Below are 20,536 nucleotides of genomic sequence, written 5' to 3'. Positions count from 1 at the left end.
ATCAAATTAATTTACAAACACACCTCCTGCAAGTCCTGCCCATCAGTGGCAGCTAAAATCAAATCAAAGAATGTGTGTGTCACTTGACACTCTCTCCTCCCCTGACGACACTGTCTGCATGCATTAGATTATCTAGCACGCTGCCTAGCATATCTTTGCTCCATGGTGCACCTTAGAAGGAACCACTTACTGGGAGAATAGGGAGGGGGTACACTTTGCCTGGTCCAGTCAGTGTGCCCCCTTCGCAAAATACAGATGACAAATTTTTATAAATTATAAAAATAATAATTTAGTTTAGTAATTCATTTAACATCTGACTTTTTTTTATAACAGGTGTGTTCAGAGCAGTGGCTCTGTCTCAAATGGCACCCTATTCCATCTGGCTAAAAGTAGTACACTATATAGGGAATAGGGTGCCATTTGGGACGCAACCAGGTCTACCCTCTGAACTCTGATTAGTTCTCCCCTCTCTCTAATCCGGAAGGAGTAGGACGGGGCAATCAATAGAGACAGAGTCTATGTCTCAAATGGCATCCTATTCCCTTCACGGTGCACTACTTTTGACCAGAGCCCTATGGGCCCTGGACAAAAGTAATGCACTATATAGGGAAGCGGGTGCAATTTGGGACGCAGAGGTTGACTTTGAAGAAAAAGAGGAATGGAATTGCCCAATGCTCAAACAACAAAGCCTCACATTTCATTCAGCTCACAGGAATATCTGTTCATTTTTGGAATGGTTGTCTTGTTTTGTCATCTATGACCAAACATTCTGGAGCTAAGTGTGTGTTGTGTTGTCTTGATGATTATGTAAAGAGTGGTTATTGGTGATTTATGTGTGTTTACACAACAGTAAGATGGGCTAAAATAGTCCAAAACTATTTTATCCCATCTTACTCTTGTGTAAACATACATGAATCACCACTAACCACTCTTTACATAATCATCAAGACAACACACACTTGGCTCCAGAATTGGCCCTGTATACTTTTACTTGACCATGTAACTCATTGTTGTTTATTGGAAACAGTGGTTGTGAGTGACTATTTACAGCAAACCAGACATCACTTTATGCCTCTCCTAAATCATGTTAGCAATATAGATCTGTAATATTCAAAGCTGATATCTAACAAAACCAGTGTTCAAATACTAAAGTATGCACTTTCCGAGTTTTCTCATAAGACAGACATGATTTTGAACAAAGGACGATTCCTCATTTTGTGTTTGAGTTGGTGTTCCTCTTCAAGCCCCTATCATGTTTACAATCCCACTTCCGATATCTTCCTAACCATCCCCCCTCTTTCCTCCGGATCCCCTCCAGAGATGTTTACACTACAGTGGCAGACACACACACATGCTGTATATATGCACAAACACTGTATATATGCACGCACGCACGCACGCACACACACACACACACACACTGTACATACATACACACACACATGCATACACACACACAGACATACGCTTCGGACCAGCAAGTTTAGGGAACATGAGAAAAATGGTAAATCTCCAACCACAGTCCTGACCTTACTGTAAACTGTGTTGCATAACCCATAGTGTTATTGCTTCCCATATCTCCAGGGAACTCTTGCACCGGCTGTGTGTGTGTGTGTGTGTGTGTGTGTGTGTGTGTGTGTGTGTGTGTGTGTGTGTGTAAAGATGGACTACAGATACATAAACATTTATCTTGTTACTTATATAAGATATTATAATGATAAATGTATCAAACTAAAATATAACATACTTTTATACAGTTGTGTTTAGAAAATACAGATACATACAGGTATTGGTAGCACTTTATAATAGCTCAATGTAATAAAGCATTTATAACGGATTAGTAAATAGTTTGTTTATTTTTTATTAATCCAGTCATAAGATGTTTCATATAGGTCCTTATAAACCATTTATTAAACAGTAGTTAATTATTTTTGGGGTGCCTCATCTAAAGTTTGGGATACTTATACTTTACAAATGTTTTGAGTGACCAATGTAATTTCAAACAAAAATATGGAAAGATTAAATCGTCTGTGACAGTAGAAGAGTCACGTTGTCGTTTTGAGATAGGTTCCCCTGTCTTATTCTCCGTCATGTTTGGGTGTTGCTTGTTGTCATTACTTCATGTCTTAAAGTAATGATGGACTGTCGTTTCTTTGCTTATTTGAGCTGTTCTTGCCATAATATGGACTTGGTCTTTAACTTCTTGGTGACAGGTGGCAGTATTTTCACGTCCGGATGAAATGCATGCCCAAATTCAACTGCCTGCTACTCATCCCCAGAAGATATGCATATTATTAGATTTGGATAGAAAACACTCTGAAGTTTCTAAAACTGTTTGAATCATGTCTGTGAGTATAACAGAACTTATTTAGCAGACAACTCTGAGGACAAACCATTCAGATTTTATTTTTTTGAGGTCGCTCTCTTTTCAATGGGATTTCATTGGGAATCCAGATTTCTAAGGGACCTTCTTGCAGTTCCTATCGCTTCCACTGGATGTCAACAGTCTTTAGAAATTGGTTGAGGTTATTCCTTTGTGTAATGAAGAAGTACGGCCATCTTGAACGAGGGTCACTTGAAGTGTACTGTTAGATAGAGGCGCGTGACCAGAAAGCTAGCTACAGTTTGTTTTCCTCCTGTATTGAACACAGATCATCCCGTCTTAAATTTTATCAATTATTTACGTAAAAAAAATACCTGAAGTTGTATTACAAAAGTAGTTTGAAATGTTTTGGCAAAGTTTACAGGTAACTTTTGAGATATTGTAGTCACGTTGCGCAAGTTGGAACTGGTGTTTTTCATGATCAAACGCGCCAAATAAATGGACATTTTGGAAATATATCGACAGAATTAATCGAACAAAAGGACCTTTTGTGATGTTTATGGGACATATTGGAGTGCCAACAGAAGAAGCTCGTCAAAGGTAAGGCATGAATTATATTTTTATTTCTGCGTTTTGTGTCGCGCCTGCAGGGTTGAAATATGGTTTCTCTCTTTGTTTACAGAAGTGCTATCCGAAAAGCCTTTTTGAAATGTGACATGTTGGCTGGATTCACAGCAAGTGTAGCTTTAATTTGCTGTCTAGCATGTGTATTTAATGAAAGTTTGATTTTTATAGTAATTTATTTTTGGCTCTTTCTGCATTTTCTTTTGGTGCTCTGAATTTGTCGCTCTGCATTTTCCCTGGCTTTTGGCGAGCGTCCCACATATCCCAGAGAGGTTAACGAGCGTCCCACATATCCCAGAGAGGTTAACGAGCGTCCCACATATCCCAGAGAGGTTAACGAGCGTCCCACATATCCCAGAGAGGTTAACAAGCGTCCCACATATCCCAGAGAGGTTAACGAGCGTCCCACATATCCCAGAGAGGTTAACGAGCGTCCCACATATCCCAGAGAGGTTAACGAGCGTCCCACATATCCCAGAGAGGTTAACGAGCGTCCCACATATCCCAGAGAGGTTAACGAGCGTCCCACATATCCCAGAGAGGTTAACGAGCGTCCCACATATCCCAGAGAGGTTAACGAAATAGGACTATCTTATGTATATCCTCCCTACATTGTCACAATACAACTGATTGGCTCAAACGCATTAAGAAGGAAAGACATTCCACAAATGTACTTTTAACAAGGCACACCTGTTAATTGAAAAAAGTAACAAGAGTGTGCAATGCTGTCATCAAGGCAATGGGTGCCTACTTTGAAGAATCTAAAATCTAAAATATATTTTGATTTGTTTACCACTTTTTTGGTTCCTACATGATTCCATATGTGTTATTTCATAATGTTGATGTCTTCACTATTATTCTACAATGTAGAAAATTGAAAAAAATAAATAAGAAAAACCCTTGAATGAGTAGGTGTGTACAAACTTTTGACTGGTACGACACAGACAGACAGACAGACACAAAAACAAAAACAAAAACACAGTCATGGTAAGCACAAATCACCTAGAAAAAAATGTTATTTTCATCCACAAATGAATCCCCAATCAATACTTTAAAATTGCCTGAACGGCACCAGGCATTTTTTCAATAATGAGGCCAGTGTCTGAATTCATTTGTTGTTGTAGAGAGGAGGAAGTAGAACCCTTCAGGAATTTGACAGTTTCCCATAATTTAGCCGGGTTCCCATTACAATATGGAAGAGCGGTTACATAATAATCAGATTTAGCCTTTTTAATTTGTTTTACACAATGATTCCTCAATTGCTTAAAAGCTTGCCAGTGTGGGCCAAAGCATGTGCTCCTGGCCTTTACCCACGCATCATCTCGTTTTACAAATCAAATCAAATTGTATTGGTCACATACACGTGTTTAGCAGATGTTATTGTGGGTGTAGCGAAATGCTTGTGTTTCTAGCTCCGACAGTGCAGTAAAATCTAAAAAGTAATATCTAACAATTTCACAACATATACCCAATACACACAAATCTAAGTAAAGGAATGGAATTAAGAATATATAAATATATGGATGAGCAATGTAGACTAAGATACAGTAGAATAGTATAGAATACAGTTATGCATATGAGATGGGTAATGCAAGATATGTAAACATTATTTAAGTGACTAGTGTTCCATTAATTAAAGTGGCCAGAGATTTCAAGTCTATGTACATAGTCAGCAGCCTCTAATGTGCTAGTGATGTCTATTTAACAGTCTGATGGCCTTGAGATAGATGCTGTTTTTCAGTCTCTTGGTCCCAGCTTTGATGCACCTTTTGATGCAGGCAGTGGCTTGGGTGGCGGTTGTCCTTGATGATCTTTTTGGCCTTCCTGAGACATCGGTGCTGGAGGTGTCCTAGAGGGTAGGTTGTTTGCCCCCGGTGATGCGTTGGGCTGTAAAAGTTTGTGAGGGTTTCAGGTGCCAAGCCAAATTTCTTCAGCCTCCTGAGGTTGAAGAGGCGCTTTTGCGCCTTCTTCACGACACTGTTTGTGTGGGTAGACCATTTCAGTTTGTCAGTGATGTATACACCAACGTACTTGAAGCTTTCCACATTCTCCACTGTGGTCCTGTCAATGTGGATAGGGTGGTGCGCCCTCTGCTGTTTCCTGAAGTCCACAATCATCTCCTTTGTTTTGTTGACGTTGAATGAGAGGCTATTTTCCTGGCACCTCACTCCCAGAGCCCTCAACTCCTCCCTGTAGGCCGTCTCGTCATTGTTGGTAATCAAGCCTACTACTGTTGTGTCGTCTGCAAACTTGATGATTGAGTTGGAGATGTGCTTGGCCACGCAGTCATGTGTGAACAGGGAGTTCAGGAGGGGGCTGAGCACTCACCCTTCTGGGGACCCAGTGTTGAGGATCAGCGAAGTGGAGATGTTGTTTCCTACCTTCACCACCTGGGGGCGGCCCGTCAGGAAGTCCAGGACCCAGTTGCACAGGGCGGGGTTGAGTCCCAGGGCCTCGAGCTTAATGATGAGCTTGGAGGGTACTATGGTGTTCAATGCTGAGCTATAGTCAATGAACTACATTCTTAAGTATTCTCCTTGTCCAGATGGGATAGGGCAGTGTGCAGTGTGATGGTGATTGCATCGTCTGTGGATCTATTGGGGTGGTAAGCAAAGTGAAATGGGTCTAGGGTGATAGGTAAGTTAGAAGTGATATGATCCTTGATTAGTCTCTCAAAGCACTTCATGATGAAAGAATTGTAGTCATTTAGTTCAGTTATCTTTGCTTTCTTGGGAACAGGAACAATGGTGGACATCTTGAAGCATGTTAGGATAGCAGACTGGGATAGGGAGAGATTGAAAATGTCCATTAACACACCATCAAGCTGGTCTGTGCATGCTCTGAGGACTCCTGGGTTGGCAGCCTTGAAAGGGTTAACACGTTTAAATGTCTTACTCACGTCGGCCACGGTGAAGGATAGCCCACAGTCCTTGGTAGCGGGCCGTGTCGGTGGCACTGTGCTATCCTCCAAGTGGGCGAAGAAGGTGTTTAGCTTGTCCAGAAGCAAGACGTCGCTGTCCGCGACGTGGCTGGTTTTCCTTTTGTAGTCCATGATTGTCTGTAGACCCTGCGACATATGTCTTGTGTCTGAGCCGTTGAATTGCGACTCTACTTTGTCTCTGTACTGACGTTTTGCCTGTTTGATTGCCTTGTGGAGGGAATAACTACAGTGTTTGTATTCTGCCATATTCCCAGTCACCTTGACATGGTTAGATGCGGTGGTTCGCGCTTTCAGTTTTTCGCGAATGCTGCCATTTGCCACGGTTTCTGATTAGGGTAGGTTTTAATAGTCACAGTGGGTACAACATCTCCTATACACTTCCTGTTAAACTCAGTCACCGTATCAGTATATTCGTCGAGATTATTCTCGAATGCTGCCCGGAACATATCCCAGTTCGAATGATCAAAACAATCTTGAAGTGTGGATTCCAATTGGTCAGACCAGCGTTGAATAGTCCTTAGCACGGGTACTTCCTGTTTTAGTTTCTGCCTATAGGAAGGGAGGAGCAAAATGGAGTCATGGTCAGATTTGCCGAAAGGAGGGCGGGGGAGGGCTTTGTAGGCATCCCGGAAGTTGGAGTAGCAGTGGTCGAGTGTTTTAGCAGCACGAGTACTACAGTCAATGTGTTGATAGAACTTCGGCAGCCTTATCCTCAAATTTTCTTTGTTAAAATCTCCAGCTACATTAACAGCAGCCTCAGGATATGTGGTTTCCAGTTTGCACAAAGTCCAGTGAAATTCTTTGATGGCCGTCGTGGTATCGGCTTGAGGGGGAATATACACAGCCGTGACTATAACCAAAGAAAATTATCTTGGGAGATAATACGGTTGGCATTTGATTGTGAGGTATTCTAGGTCAGGTGAACAAAAGGACTTGAGTTCCTGTTTGTTATTACAAGTACACCATGAGTTGTTAATCATGAAACATACACCCCGCCCTTCTTCCTGGAGAGATATTTATTCCTGTCTACGCGATGAACTTAAAATCCAACTTGCTGGACCGACATAGACAGTAAATCCCGAGAGAGCCTTGTTTCCGTGAAACAGAGTATGTTACAATCCTTGATGTCTCTCTGGAAAGAGACCCTCGCCCTGAGCTCATCAACTTTATTATCCAGAGACTGAACATTAGCTCGTAATATACTCTGAAGCGGTGGGTGGTGTGCGTGCCTCCTAAGTTGGACTAGAAGACCACTCCGAGTACCTCTCCTCCGCGGCGTTGTTTTGGGTTGGCCTCTGGAATCAGTGCAATTGCCCTGGGGGGTGCGAACAAAAGATCCGCTTTGGGAAAGTCATATTCCTGGTTGTAACGCAAGTAGTGCTGGTGAGTCACCACTGCTCTGATATCCAATAGTTCTTCTTGGCTGTATGTAATAACACAAACAAATATCTGGGCTAATAATGTTTCCTAAGATATAGAAGCAAGGCAGCCCTCTAATGTCAGCGCCATTTTAGGATCTCTAGGGTTGGGCCGCGTAGGCTTTGTCACCAGCTGGGTTAGTTTTAGATCATTAGACATGTTTTTTAGATTGCCTGAAGCCTGTATTTCCCAATCATAATTTAGGTCACCCCGGGTAATAACTGCTGATTTAGTAAAAGAAGACCACAAACAAATTATTTCCTTGAGTGCAAAAAAGGTTAGCCGACCCCACCAGAGATTCTGGGTTCGAGCCCAGGCTCTGCCACAGCCGGCCGTGACCGGGAGGCTCATGGCACGACGCACAATTGGCCCAGCGTCGCCCGGGTTAGGGAGGGTTTGGCCGGCAGGGATATCCTTGTCTCATCACGGACTAGTGACTCCTGTGGCGGGCCAGCCGCAGTGCACGCTGACCAGGTCACTAGGTGTACGGTGTTTCCTTCGACACAGCTGGCTTCCGGGTTGGATGTGCGTTGTGTCAAGAAGCAGTGCGGCTTGGTTGGGTTGTGTTTCAGAGGACGTGTGGCCTTCGCCTCTCCCAGGAGTTGCAGCAATGAAACAAGACAGTAACTACTACTAATTGGATACCACAAAATTGGGGAGAAAAAGGGGGTAAAAAAATAAGAAAAAAGGAAATATGAACACAGGGTTCAGGTCCTAGATGGTTTGGGTGGAGCCCATCATCCCTGTAGAGCATATTTTATTTCCAAAAGGTGTCAAAAATTGAGGGTTGTCATGCCAACAGAGTGGCAGTAGACTTTACGCCAGATATGAAGTGCTAAGAGCCTGCTGAACCTTTCGCAGCCACAACCCAGCAACGGCATGGGCCTAGAGATACAGTGCATTCGGAAAGTATTCATATCCCTTGACGTTTTCCTCATTTTTTACGTTACATCCTTATTTTACAGCTTCATCCATCTACACATAATACTTCATAATGACAAAGCTAAAACTATTTTTTTAGACATTTTTGCAAATGTATAAAAAAAAGAAGAAATGTCCCATTTACATAAGTATTCAGACCCTTTTCAGAGCACTTTGTTGAAGCACCTTTGGTAGCGATTACAGCATTGAGTCTTCTTGGGTATGACGCCACAAGCTTGGTACACATTTGGGGAGTTTCTCCAGTTCTTCTCTGCAAATCCTCTCAAGCTCTGTCAGGTTGGAGGGGGAGGGTCGATGCACAGCTATTTTCAGGTCTCTCCAGAGTTGTTCGATTGGGTTCAAGTCCGGGCTCTGGCTGGGCCACTCAAGGACATTCAGAGACTTGTCCCGAAGCCACTCCCACATTGTCTTGGCTGTGTGCTTAAGGATGTTGTCCGCTTGGAAGGTGAACCTTCGCCCCAGTCTGAGTTCCTGAGCGCTCTGGAGCAGGTTTTCATCACGGATCTCTCTGTACTTTGCTCTGTTCATCTTTCCCTCCATCCTGACTAGTCTCCCAGTCCCTGAAAAACATCCCCACAGCATGATGCTGCCACCACCATGCTTCACTGTAGGGATGGTGCCAGGTTTCCTCCAGACGTGACACTTGGCTTACAGGCCAAAGAGTTCAATCTTAGTTTCATCAGACCAGAGAATCTTGTTTCTCATGGTCTGAGAGTCCTTTAGTTGCTCTTTGCCAAACTCCAAGCGGGCTGTCATGTGGCTTATGCTGATGAGTGGCTTCCGTCTGACCACTACCATAAAGGCCAGATTGGTGGAGGGCTGCAGAGATGGTTGTCCTTCTGGAAAATTCTCCCATCTCCACAGAGGAACTCTGGAGCTCTGTCAGAGTGACCATCTGGTTCTTGGTCACCTCCCTGAACAAAAATCCATTCTCCCCCGATTGCTCAGTTTGGCCGGGCGGCCAGCTCTAGGTAGAGTCTTGGTGGATCCAAACTTGATGAAACATTCTTTGTAATCTCTGAATGTGGTTTCTGCCAATCTGGGAAAAACTCAGTTTCCCAGGAAAATGGTAGAAAATGGTAGACAAAATTCTGTTAACTCCACTCAAATAAAATACGTTGTTGAGGAATCATCTAAAAGTCAATCACTCCACACAGTGTGATAGTTAGTTAGATTGAATCACACAGTTCGTAGGATCACCACAGTTATAGGCAGCAAGCCAGAACACAACCACAGACTAAACTCCAGCCAGCACTAGGACCCACAATAAACACAACAAAGGCACAAAACTGGCGTTGAAATCAACAGCAGGGAGAGAGTGGCAATTAAATGCTGGGTTCCATCAAAGCAGCAATGCAACGGAGGCCATGTTACCAGAATGATAGCCAGGAGAGAAGCACCTTGGAGGGATGTATTTTCCAGTACAGGACGGTGGAAAACCGGGAGGGTGGCAAGTACTACACTGGGCCGAGTAGAGTCCAAAAAGTGTAAATCCAAGTGGATTTCAAGTTTGGAAGTAGTCCAAAAACATTCAAGACACAATGTCAAGTGGAAGGATGGAATATCTCCATATATAGTTATAATCTGTTTTTGGATCATCTACCCAAAATATGTCATCTTCTTTATTACTTTGTCAAACATATCATGACGATAGTGGTGCTCAACATGTGTTACATTTGTGAACGTCTAAATCAACATTTGGGCCAGTTTAACAGCGTGGTCCCTCCTATAGACAAGGGAAGAAGAGCTATGTTAAGGGCTCAATTCTATCATTCTGACCATATACAATGTGTCTGCCTCCAACGTAAAACAAATGTTTGACTTCCACACAAAATTACTTCTTTACTTATTTTAGGTTTTAGGAAGTGTGTAGGTTTCATTCTTTATCGAATAACTATGAAAGTTATCTATTTAGATCTGCATGCTTGAGACAAATTCAGCAATTGCTTTCCCATGTCTGTGCTGTGAAGCAGTCAAGCTGGATAAATGTTTTTCTATGGACCGCCCCTTTGACATAATGTTGCAGTATATAAATGATGTAATGATGCAGTCAACCACCAGAGGGAGGCAAATACAAGTTTATTCGATAGAGGACATTTACATGGTCCTAGGAAGGTCTGGACCTAGGATCAAGGAAGACACTCAAGTTTCTGAATACTATATCTCTTGACACATTGATGAAAATAGTAATGGCCTCTAAACCTTCAAGCTGTATACTGGACCCTATTCCAACTAAACTACTGAAAGAGCTGCTTCCTGTGCTTGGCCCTCCTATGTTGAACATAATATACGGCTCTCTATCCACCGGATTTGTACCAAACTCACTAAAAGTGGCAGTAATAAAGCCTCTCTTGAAAAAGCCAAACCTTGACCCAGAAAATATAAAAAACTAAATTGGCATATATCGAATCTCCCAGTCCTCTCAAAAAATGTTGAAAAAGCTGCTTGCGCAGCAACTCACTGCCTTCCTGAAGACAAACAATGTGTACAAAATGCTTCACTCTGGTTTTAGACCCCATCATAGCACTGAGACTGCACTTGTGAAGGTGGTAAATTACCTTTTAATGGCGTCACACCGAGGCTCTGCATCTGTCCTCGTGCTCCTAAACCTTAGTGCTGCTTTTGATACCAACGATCACCACATTCTTTTAGAGAGATTGGAAACCTAAATTGGTCAACACAGTCAAGTCCTGGCCTGGTTTAGATATTATCTGTCGGAAAGATATCAGTTTGTCTCTGTAGATGGTTTGTCCTCTGACAAATCAACTGTAAATGTTGGTGTTCCTCAAGGCTCTGTTTTAGGACCACTATTGTTTTCACTATATATTTTACCTCTTGGTGATGTCATTCGGAAACTTAATGTTAACTTTCACTGCTATGCGGACAACACACAGCTGTACATTTTGATGAAACATGGTGACGCCCCAAAATTGCCCTCCCTGGAAACCTGTGTTCAGACATAAGGAAGTGGATGGCGGGAAATGTTCTACTTTTAAACTCGGACAAAACAGAGATGCTAGTTCTAGGTCCCAAAAAACAAAGAAATCTTCTGTTGACTCTGACAATTAATCTTAATGGTTGTACAGTCATCTCAAATAAAACTGAAGGACCTCGGCGTTACTCTGGACCCTGATCTCTTTTTTGACGAACTTATAAAGACTGTTTCAAGGACAGCTTTTTCCATCTACATAACATTGCAAAACTTAGAAACTTTCTGTCCAAAATCATGCATAAAAATGTATCTATGCTTTTGTCACTTCTAGATTAGACTACTGCAATTCTCTACTTTCCGGCTACCCGGATAAAGAACTAAATGCACTTCAGTTAGTGCTAAACACGGCTGCTAGAATCTTGACTAGAACCAAAAAATGTGATCATATTACTCCAGTGCTAGCCTCTCTACACTGGCTTACTGTTAAGGCTGATTTGAAGGTTTTACTGCTAACCTACAAAGCATTACATGGGCATGCTCCTACCTATGGTCCTGCCGTACATACCTACACATACGCTATGGTCACAAGACACAGGCCTCCTTACTGTCCCTAGAATTTCTAAGCAAACAGCTGGAAGCAGGGCTTTCTCCTATAGAGCTCAATTTTATGGAATGGTCTGCCTATCCATGTAAGAGATGCAGACTCGGTTTCACCCTTTAAGTCTTTATAGAAGACTCATCTCTTCAGTATGTCCTATGTTCGAGTGTAGTCTGGCCAAGGAGTGTGAAGGTGAATGGAAAGGCTCTGGAGCAACGAACCGCCCTTGCTGTCTCTGCCTGGCCGGTTCCCCTCTTTCCACTGGGATTCTCTGCCTCTAACCCTATTACAGGGGCTGAGTCACTGGCTTGCTGGGGCTCTTTCATACCGTCCCTGGAAGGGGTGCGTCACTTGAGTGGGTTGAGTCACTGACGTGATCTTCCTGTCTGGGTTGGCGCACCCCCTTGGGTTGTGCCTTGGCGGAGATCTTTGTGGGCTATACTCGGCCTCCTCGATCTCAGGATGGTAGGTTGGTGGTTGAAGATATCCCTCTAGTGGTGTGGAGGCTGTGCTTTGGCAAAGTGGGTGGGGTAAAATCCTGCCTGTTTGGCCCTGTCCGGGGGTATCATCGGATGGGGCCACAGAGTCTCCTGACCCCTCATGTCTCAGCCTCCAGTATTTATGCTGCAGTAGTTTATGTGTCGGGGGGCTAGGGTCAGTTTGTTATATCTGGAGTACTTCTCCTGTCCTATTCTTTGTCCTGTGTGAATTTAAGTGTGCTCTCCCTAATTCTCTCTTTCTCTCTTTCTTTCTCTCTCTCGGAGGACCTGAGCCCTAGGACCATGCCTCAGGACTACCTGACATGATGACTCCTTGCTGTCCCCAGTCCACCTGGCCGTGCTGCTGCTCCAGTTTCAACTGTTCTGCCTTATTATTATTATTGGACCATGCTGGTCATTTATGAACATTTGAATATCTTGGCCATGTTCTGTTATAAACTCCACCCGGCACAGCCAGAAGAGGACTGGCCACCCCACATAGCCTGGTTCCTCTCTAGGTTCCTTCCTAGGTTTTGGCCTTTCTAGGGAGTTTTTCCTAGACACCGTTCCTTATCTCCGGATAGTAAGTTGGTGGTTGAAGATATCCCTCTAGTGGTGTGGGGACTGTGCTTTGGCAAAGTGGGTGGGTTATGTCCTGCCCTTTTGGCCCTGCCCGGGGGTATCGTCGGGCCACAGTGTCTCCCGACCCCTCCTGTCTCAGCCTCCAGTATTTATGCTGCAATAGTTTATGTGTTGGGGGGCTAGGGTCACTCTGTTATATCTGGAGTATTTCTTCTGTCTTATCCGGTGTCCTGTGTGAATTTAAGTATACTCTCTATAATTCTCTCTTTTACTCTCTTTTTGCTCTCTTTCTCTCTCTCTCGCGCGCTCTCTCGGAGGACCTGAGCCCTAGGACCATGCCTCAGGACTACCTGGCCTGATGACTCCTTGCTGTTCCCAGTTCACCTACTCGTGCTGCTGCTCCAGTTTCAACTGTTCTGCCTGCGGCTATGGAACCCTGACCTGTTCACCAGACTTGCTACCTTGTCCCAGACCTGCTGTTTTAAACTCTCTAGGGACAGCAGGTGCGGTAGAGATACTCTGAATGATCAACTATGAAAAGCCAACTGACATTTACTCCTGAGGTGCTGACCTGTTGCACCCTCTACAACCACTGTGATTATTATTATCTGACCCTGCTGGTCATCTATGAACATTTGAACATCTTGGCCTTGCACTGTTATAATCTCCACCCTGCACAGCCGGAAGAGGACTGGCCACCCCTCAAAGCCTGGTTCCTCTCTAGGTTTCTTCCTAGGTTCTGGCCTTTCTAGGGAATTTTCCCTAGTAGCCACTGTTCTACACCTGCATTGCTTGCTGTTTGGGGTTTTAGGCTGGGTTTCTGTACAGCACTTTGTGACATCAGCTGATGTAAGAAGGGCTTTATAAATAAATTTGGCTGATTGATTGGATGGCTGTCTTCTGATTTATAAAATGGTGGGAAATCAATTAAATAAGTCATATAAACACATAAATAATTTTTAAAGGAATTCTATAGCCTGATTTTGGGGACTGTCAACTTAAGAGTTAAGGAGCATCAGGTACTGCTGGAATGTCTAGCAATGGCTTGTCCATCTATTGTGAGAAATTACACTGCTGTCATGCCCTGGCCTTAGTATTCTGTGTTTTCTTTATTATTTTGGTTAGGCCAGGGTGTGATATGGGTGATTATGTGCTTGACCTGTCTAGGGGTTTTGTAGATTGATGGGGTTGTGTTCAGTGTAGTATTCTAGGTAAGTCTATGGTTGCCTAGAGTGGTTCTCAATCAGAGGCAGGTGTTTATCGTTGTCTCTGATTGGGAACCATATTTAGGCAGCCATATTCTTTGGGTATTTGGTGGGTGATTTGTTTCCTGTCTCTGTGTTTTGCACCAGTTAGGACTGTTTCGGTTTTCCCACGTTTTCTTGTTTTGTATATGTATATTGTTCACGTTATCATCTTTATTAAAGATGTTCAACCATAACCACGCTGCATTTTGGTCCGCCTCTCCTTCCCAGGAAGAAAATCATAACAACTGCTCCCTCAAAACATTTATAAAGTATTTATACAATTTTAAAAAGCCCACACTAGATGAGGCCAAGCAAAAATACTTAGGACCCATATTAAACATCTTATGAATCATTATAAATACTTTAAAAGTTGTTTATACATGTGTGAATAACTAGGTTACTAACATTTACAAATGTGGGAGTACTTACTAATAAATGATGAACAAACTACTTACTGATCCATTATAAATGATTTATTACGTGGAGTAAGTATAAAGTGCTACCCAAATATTTGTATTTACAATTACAATTACACACCTTCATTACAACAACATTTTCAGTGTCACGTCCTGACCGTAGAAAGCCTTTATTTTCTATGGTAGAGTAGGTCAGGGTGTGACTAGGGGGGTTAGTCTAGTTAATATTTTCTATTTCGTGTTCTAGGTTGTTTTTTCTATGTTGGGGTTTTGGTAGGATTCCCAATTAGAGGCAGCTGGTTACCGTTGTCTCTAATTGGGGATCATACTTATTAAGTAGCATTTTTTCCACCTGTGGGTTATGGGATATTGTTTATATTTAGTTGCCTGTTAGCACTGCATTGTTAGTCACGTTTCGTTTATTCTTTATTGTTTTGTCTTTTCTAAGTTTCACTGTCTAATAAATATGTAGAACTCATATCGCGCTGCGTCTTGGTCTGACCATTATTGACACAAAGAAATACAATTGTACTTGCCATGACTGTGATATGTGTTTTTTTAAAATCTACCTTAGTTGAATTCACTGACTTTAAGAGTGTCTGCTTTTTGAACAAAATGTAATTGTAAAAAATTAACAATTGCAAAGCACACTGGGTGTTCATTATAATAATACCCAGCTTGCTTTGAAAGCATTCATTTTTATATTAACACTTTGATAATTTAGCAGAAACTCCTATCATACCATAGTGTCATGAGACATCTGACACCAATACAGGGTGAAAGTCGGCCACAAAAATATGAACCCCTGTAAAAACAAATGGTATAGAACAGTATTTTGTAATTTACAACAAACAAGTAAAATACAAATTACAGGTCTCAAAAATATCTTGTTACAAAATACATTGGATTGTAGTTTGTATTTCACTGCAAGCCAGTGAAATACAAATGACGGAATACTCAAAAGCAATTGAAATAAGTATTTCAAATACATGTAACAGAAATACTGCCCATCTTTGCACACACATGCACACAGTAATGATAACATGCCAGGAGCATTTTCACCTGTAGCACGATAGAGGACCAATTAAACAAAACACCTAGGTTACATTCCAAATGGCATCCTATTCCCTATATAGTGGCTTACTTTGACAAGGGCCCACCAGACCCCTATGTGCCTTGGTTAAAAGTAGTGCACTAAATAGGAAGTAGGGTGCCATTTGGGATGCAAGCCTATTAATGATATAGTGAAGGCTAAAAACAACATGGAAATAGACATGTACTCACTGGCAGAGTATACAGACCTGTACTCACTGGTAGTGTATACAGACCTGTACTCACTGGTAGTGTATACAGACCGGTACTCACTGGTAGTGTATACAGACCTGTACTCACTGGTAGAGTACACAGACCTGTACTCACCTCGTAGAGTACACAGACCTGTACTCACCTCGTAGAGTACACAGACCTGTACTCACCTCGTAGAGTACACAGACCTGTACTCACCTCGTAGAGTACACAGACCTGTACTCACCTCGTAGAGTACACAGACCTGTACTCACCTCGTAGAGTACACAGACCTGTACTCACCTCGTAGAGTACACAGACCTGTACTCACCTCGTAGAGTACACAGACCTGTACTCACCTCGTAGAGTACACAGACCTGTACTCACCTCGTAGAGTACACAGACCTGTACTCACCTCGTAGAGTACACAGACCTGTACTCACCTCGTAGAGTATACAGACCTGTACTCACCTTGTAGAGTATACAGACCTGCACTCACCTCGTAGAGTATACAGACCTGCACTCACCTCGTAGAGTATACAGACCTGTACTCACTGGTAGATTATACAGACCTGTACTCACTGGTAGGTTATACAGACCTGTACTCACTGGTAGAGTATACAGACCTGTACTCACTGGTAGAGTATACAGACCTGTACTCACTGGTAGAGTATACAGACCTGTACTCACTGGTAGAGTATACAGACCTGTACTCACTGGTAAAGTATACAGACCTGTACTCACTGGTAGAGTATACAGACCTGTACTCACTGGTAGAGTATACAGACCTGTACTCACTGGTAGAGTATACAGACCTGTACTCACTGGTAGAGTATACAGACCTGTACTCACTGATAGATAATACAGACCTGTACTCACTGGTAAAGTATACAGACCTGTACTCACTGCTACAGTATACAGACCTGTACTCACTGATCGATTATACAGACCTGTACTCACTGCTACAGTATACAGACCTGTACTCACTGATAGAGTATGCAGACCTGTATTCACTGATAGATTATACAGACCTGTACTCACTGGTAGAGTATACAGGCATGCATTGCTGTAAAATACTTCCCAATTGAACGAGAGTTGCGGTGCACAGTGCACTGTTCAGATGCTGGAATTGTTTTTGGATGAATGTGCGAAGGTATCCTACTTTTTTTCATGATTGGTTTGGTTCATTAAAAGGCAATACCTTTTTCCTGGCCTCTGCCTGCGGCCTCTAAATCGCTAAGTCCGACCCTGAACCTCATCAAACTTCACTGGCTCCCTATCCAATTCCATATAAACTTCAAGACCCCTCAAAACACCTCTTTCAGAAAGTCTATGGTCTTTGATTGACTTATCATTTACATTAAATGTTTGGCCATTTAGCGGACACTCTTGCACTTATCAACTTACAGTCAGTGCATTCAACCAAGGTTGAGAAAGAGAACACATATCAGTCATAGTAAGTAAAAAGCTTCTGTAACCAGTACTGAAAATGTTGTTGTAGTTAACAATACATTGGTCTTCAAAATAATGGTAATTACAACAAGATAGCTTATGATATATCCTGATAGTGCCAATACAATACTGAGCTATTCATGGGAACTCGATGTCAGCGCAATGAAACACAGTGCAATACAGTGAAAGGGACTGTTAAACTGTAAGAAAATTATTTTTACAGTATTTTACTGTAATTACAAGGGATTAGAGGAAGCAGGTTGGCTGTAGGCATTTGCATATTACATAATATTATTGAATACTAGAGGCCTAATCAAATGCTTCCAAACTGGTTGTGATTACAGTGCAAAACAGATTAAATGGACATGGGTAAATTGTGAAGCATTAAAAGGTTTAACGCCCACTACCACTATAGTGACGTTACATTTGATACCGCCGCTCTGAGGCATGCGTCGGAATCGCTTAATTTATTTCTAGCAGTGTGCTGATGCCTGTCTCGCTTTATCAGAAGCACGTGATCAATGACGTTCAAAGCTTTGTTTCGTCGAACAACCACCTGATTGGTTTGGCATTGGTTTCGGTGGAAGACAAAAGAGCTACACTGCCCATGCGCTACAACATGTGTGACATTATCTCTAATAATTTGACTATTCTTAATTATTATGACCAGCAGGTGCCACTAGTGTACACTGTGTTGATCAATGCCTCAAGTAATTAACCTATTTTTGACACAATTGGCTGGAAAGCCTCAATGGTTAAGGAAGCGTTGTTTTTCCATCACTAGAGACCTATTTCTTGTACACAATATATTTAGGGAACTACTGCCACATATCACTTAAATTGGTACAGGCCACGCAGTAACGGATGCAACAAATACACATGAAACCCTACCTCTTCAAAGAGTATCTTAAATAATCCTCCACCTCACCTTGACACCCCCATTTGTATTTAAAAACAAAATAATAATCCTGAACCAGCACTTGACTCCCCCCCCTAGCTCTGACTTTGCTGATAGTTACTGTATTGAGGAACGTGTAGTTACTATGCCGTGACGTGCTTGTCCCACCTAGCTATCTTACGATGAATGCACTAACTGTAAGTCACTCTAGATAAGAGCATCTGCTAAATTATTCAAATGTAATAACATGCACCCACTAGTGTTGAAAAAAAATTGGGCTCTCATGGTATGCTACTGTATTCTAAATTTCAATAAATTACTAGCAGCAATTAGCCAATAGATGATAGAGTATCAGAACAAAGTGTGTAAAATGACAAAAGTGCACTATATTACCATATTGTGTGTGGGTACAGCCTTCTTACTCATGGGTGCAACTAATATAGGATCTTACAAGGCCCACCTTAAAATATGTTAATGAGCCAGAGACTTTCCCCGCCCACAACATTTCCCCACAATGTGCCATAAAGAATACTGTAAAACACATTTACAGTATTTTACAGTGCATTCTACTGTGTACTGCCATTGAAATTACAGAAAGGTTGTACAGTGTGCTGTAAAACAAATGTGCAGTATTTTACTGTGCATTCTACAGTAATTTAGTTTATACAGTATCGTACTGTTGACTAATACAGTAGGTTACTGATAAAATTACAAAAATGGTGTAGAGTATGCGGACAAGGATTGAACAAGTGCAGTGCCTTTTGACGGCAGCAATATTTTTGGTTAGGGAACTACTGTAGAAGAACATTATTGTGTTTTGTTATGTAAGGTATGATGTTTAGACATTGCTTCCTGTATTCTCTGACACTCCCTCTCTCTCAAGGCAGGACATGACCAGTGCAGAAGCAGTAAATTCAGCTGCAGCCTACAGGCTTTGTGATGGTATGCCCAAAGAATTCCTGTCCCACATTCATTTCACTTTGCCTCTTCGGGACACCCAGATGCCTATCCCTCTCCAACCAGCTCTACTTCTCCTCTCTGATTATATCTCTGTCTTTATACTATCACCATTGTTACTGTCAAACAGAGAGACAAGGATTGAGTCCCAAATGGCACCCTATTCCCTATAGTGCACTACTTTTGACCAGGGCCTGCACTACAATATAAATAGGATGTTATTTGGGGCCAATTCAAGTATTTACGTATCTGACTACACTGTCACGGGAGACAGGGTGAGGCAAAAACCATGCAGTCATCTCAGAACAAAACAAACACAGAAATGATCGACAAGTATCCAACGACAACAGAAAATAAAAGTTTAAAACGTGTCAGCCCCTTGCTGTCAGCTAGCACAGTTCAGTGAGGTGCTGAAATCATTCATGATTTATCTCAAATGCATTCAGTCCCAGAATTGAATATAGGCCAGATGGCACCACTACAGTACTTACTCAGTTCATGGTGACAGTTTTTGATTTCCAAACAAAAAATTCAACACTTTGCTTAGTGAAAACACTTTGCTGAGTGTTAGAGTGGTTAACTCTTACCACTGACCCTGCAGCAGCTGTAAAGCCTCAGAGAGATGTATTCCTGTATTCTGGGGTAGAGGGCATTTTAGTACGACATCTGGGAACGGTTTGTCACAACTCCACAGAAGCTGTGTGTGTGTCTGTTTGGACAGGCCTTGTTAACACATTTCATAAGGAATAGTGTCCAGTGGCAAAGTCTATAGAAACTGGATCTGAGCAGAATGTGTTTATTCAAGTTTAATAGATATCTACACGTTATTTCTGACATTTAGATTTAATTCAACAAAATGAGCATTCTAGATAATATGACAACACTTACTGCTTCTATGATTTTGGATCCACAAGGCTATATGGAAAGGATCCTGCTTGCTTCTTTGACTTGGTTTTAGCCTGGTTTAGCCCACGTTTATCACACCGTCAGCCTTAGTTTGTCCTGGTTTTCTCCAGGTTAGTCTTCCTCAGATCCCTGCAGTCAGTCAGTGTGTGAGTGTCATCCTCCTCCAACTCTCCCCCTAACACTGAACACTGCTGCCTGCCTGCTGTCTGCAGAGAGACTAGGTCTTCAAAACAAGTGGAGTGGAGAGAGGGAGGGAGGAAGAGAGGGAGGGTTGGAGAAATAAAGGGAGGAGCACAGATTGTGACCTATAGGGATGAAAGAAAAATAACAACAAAACGAGAGAGAAAGGGCAGATACAAGGAGAGAGAGAGCAACTTGAGGGGACTAGAGGGGAGAGCGGGGAGAGAGAGAAAAGAGAGAGAGATAAGGAGAGAGAGCAATGAAGGGACCCAGAGAAAAAGAGAGAGAGAGAAAGAGAAATGGGGGGTTAAAGTAGCTGAAACAAGATTTAACAGTTTGTCTGGACAAATTAAACA

General features: G+C 42.3%; 1 protein-coding gene across 1 annotated transcript in view; it reads right to left on the bottom strand.

Moving 5' to 3' along the window:
- Positions 1-20,235, bottom strand: part of LOC112257679 (complement C1q tumor necrosis factor-related protein 1) — a 42,736-nt gene extending 22,501 nt beyond the window's left edge. Inside the window, exon 1 of the mRNA XM_024431443.2 lies at positions 19,983-20,235. The gene's annotated coding sequence lies outside the window, so the exon portion shown is untranslated. The remainder of the gene's footprint in view (positions 1-19,982) is intronic.
- Between the last annotated feature and the right edge of the window lie 301 nt (positions 20,236-20,536).

Source organism: Oncorhynchus tshawytscha, linkage group LG01, assembly GCF_018296145.1.
Source record: "Oncorhynchus tshawytscha isolate Ot180627B linkage group LG01, Otsh_v2.0, whole genome shotgun sequence".
Lineage (NCBI taxonomy): Eukaryota > Metazoa > Chordata > Actinopteri > Salmoniformes > Salmonidae > Oncorhynchus > Oncorhynchus tshawytscha.
Note: the sequence above shows the minus strand (reverse complement) of the source record. Positions and strands in the feature narration are given on the sequence as shown.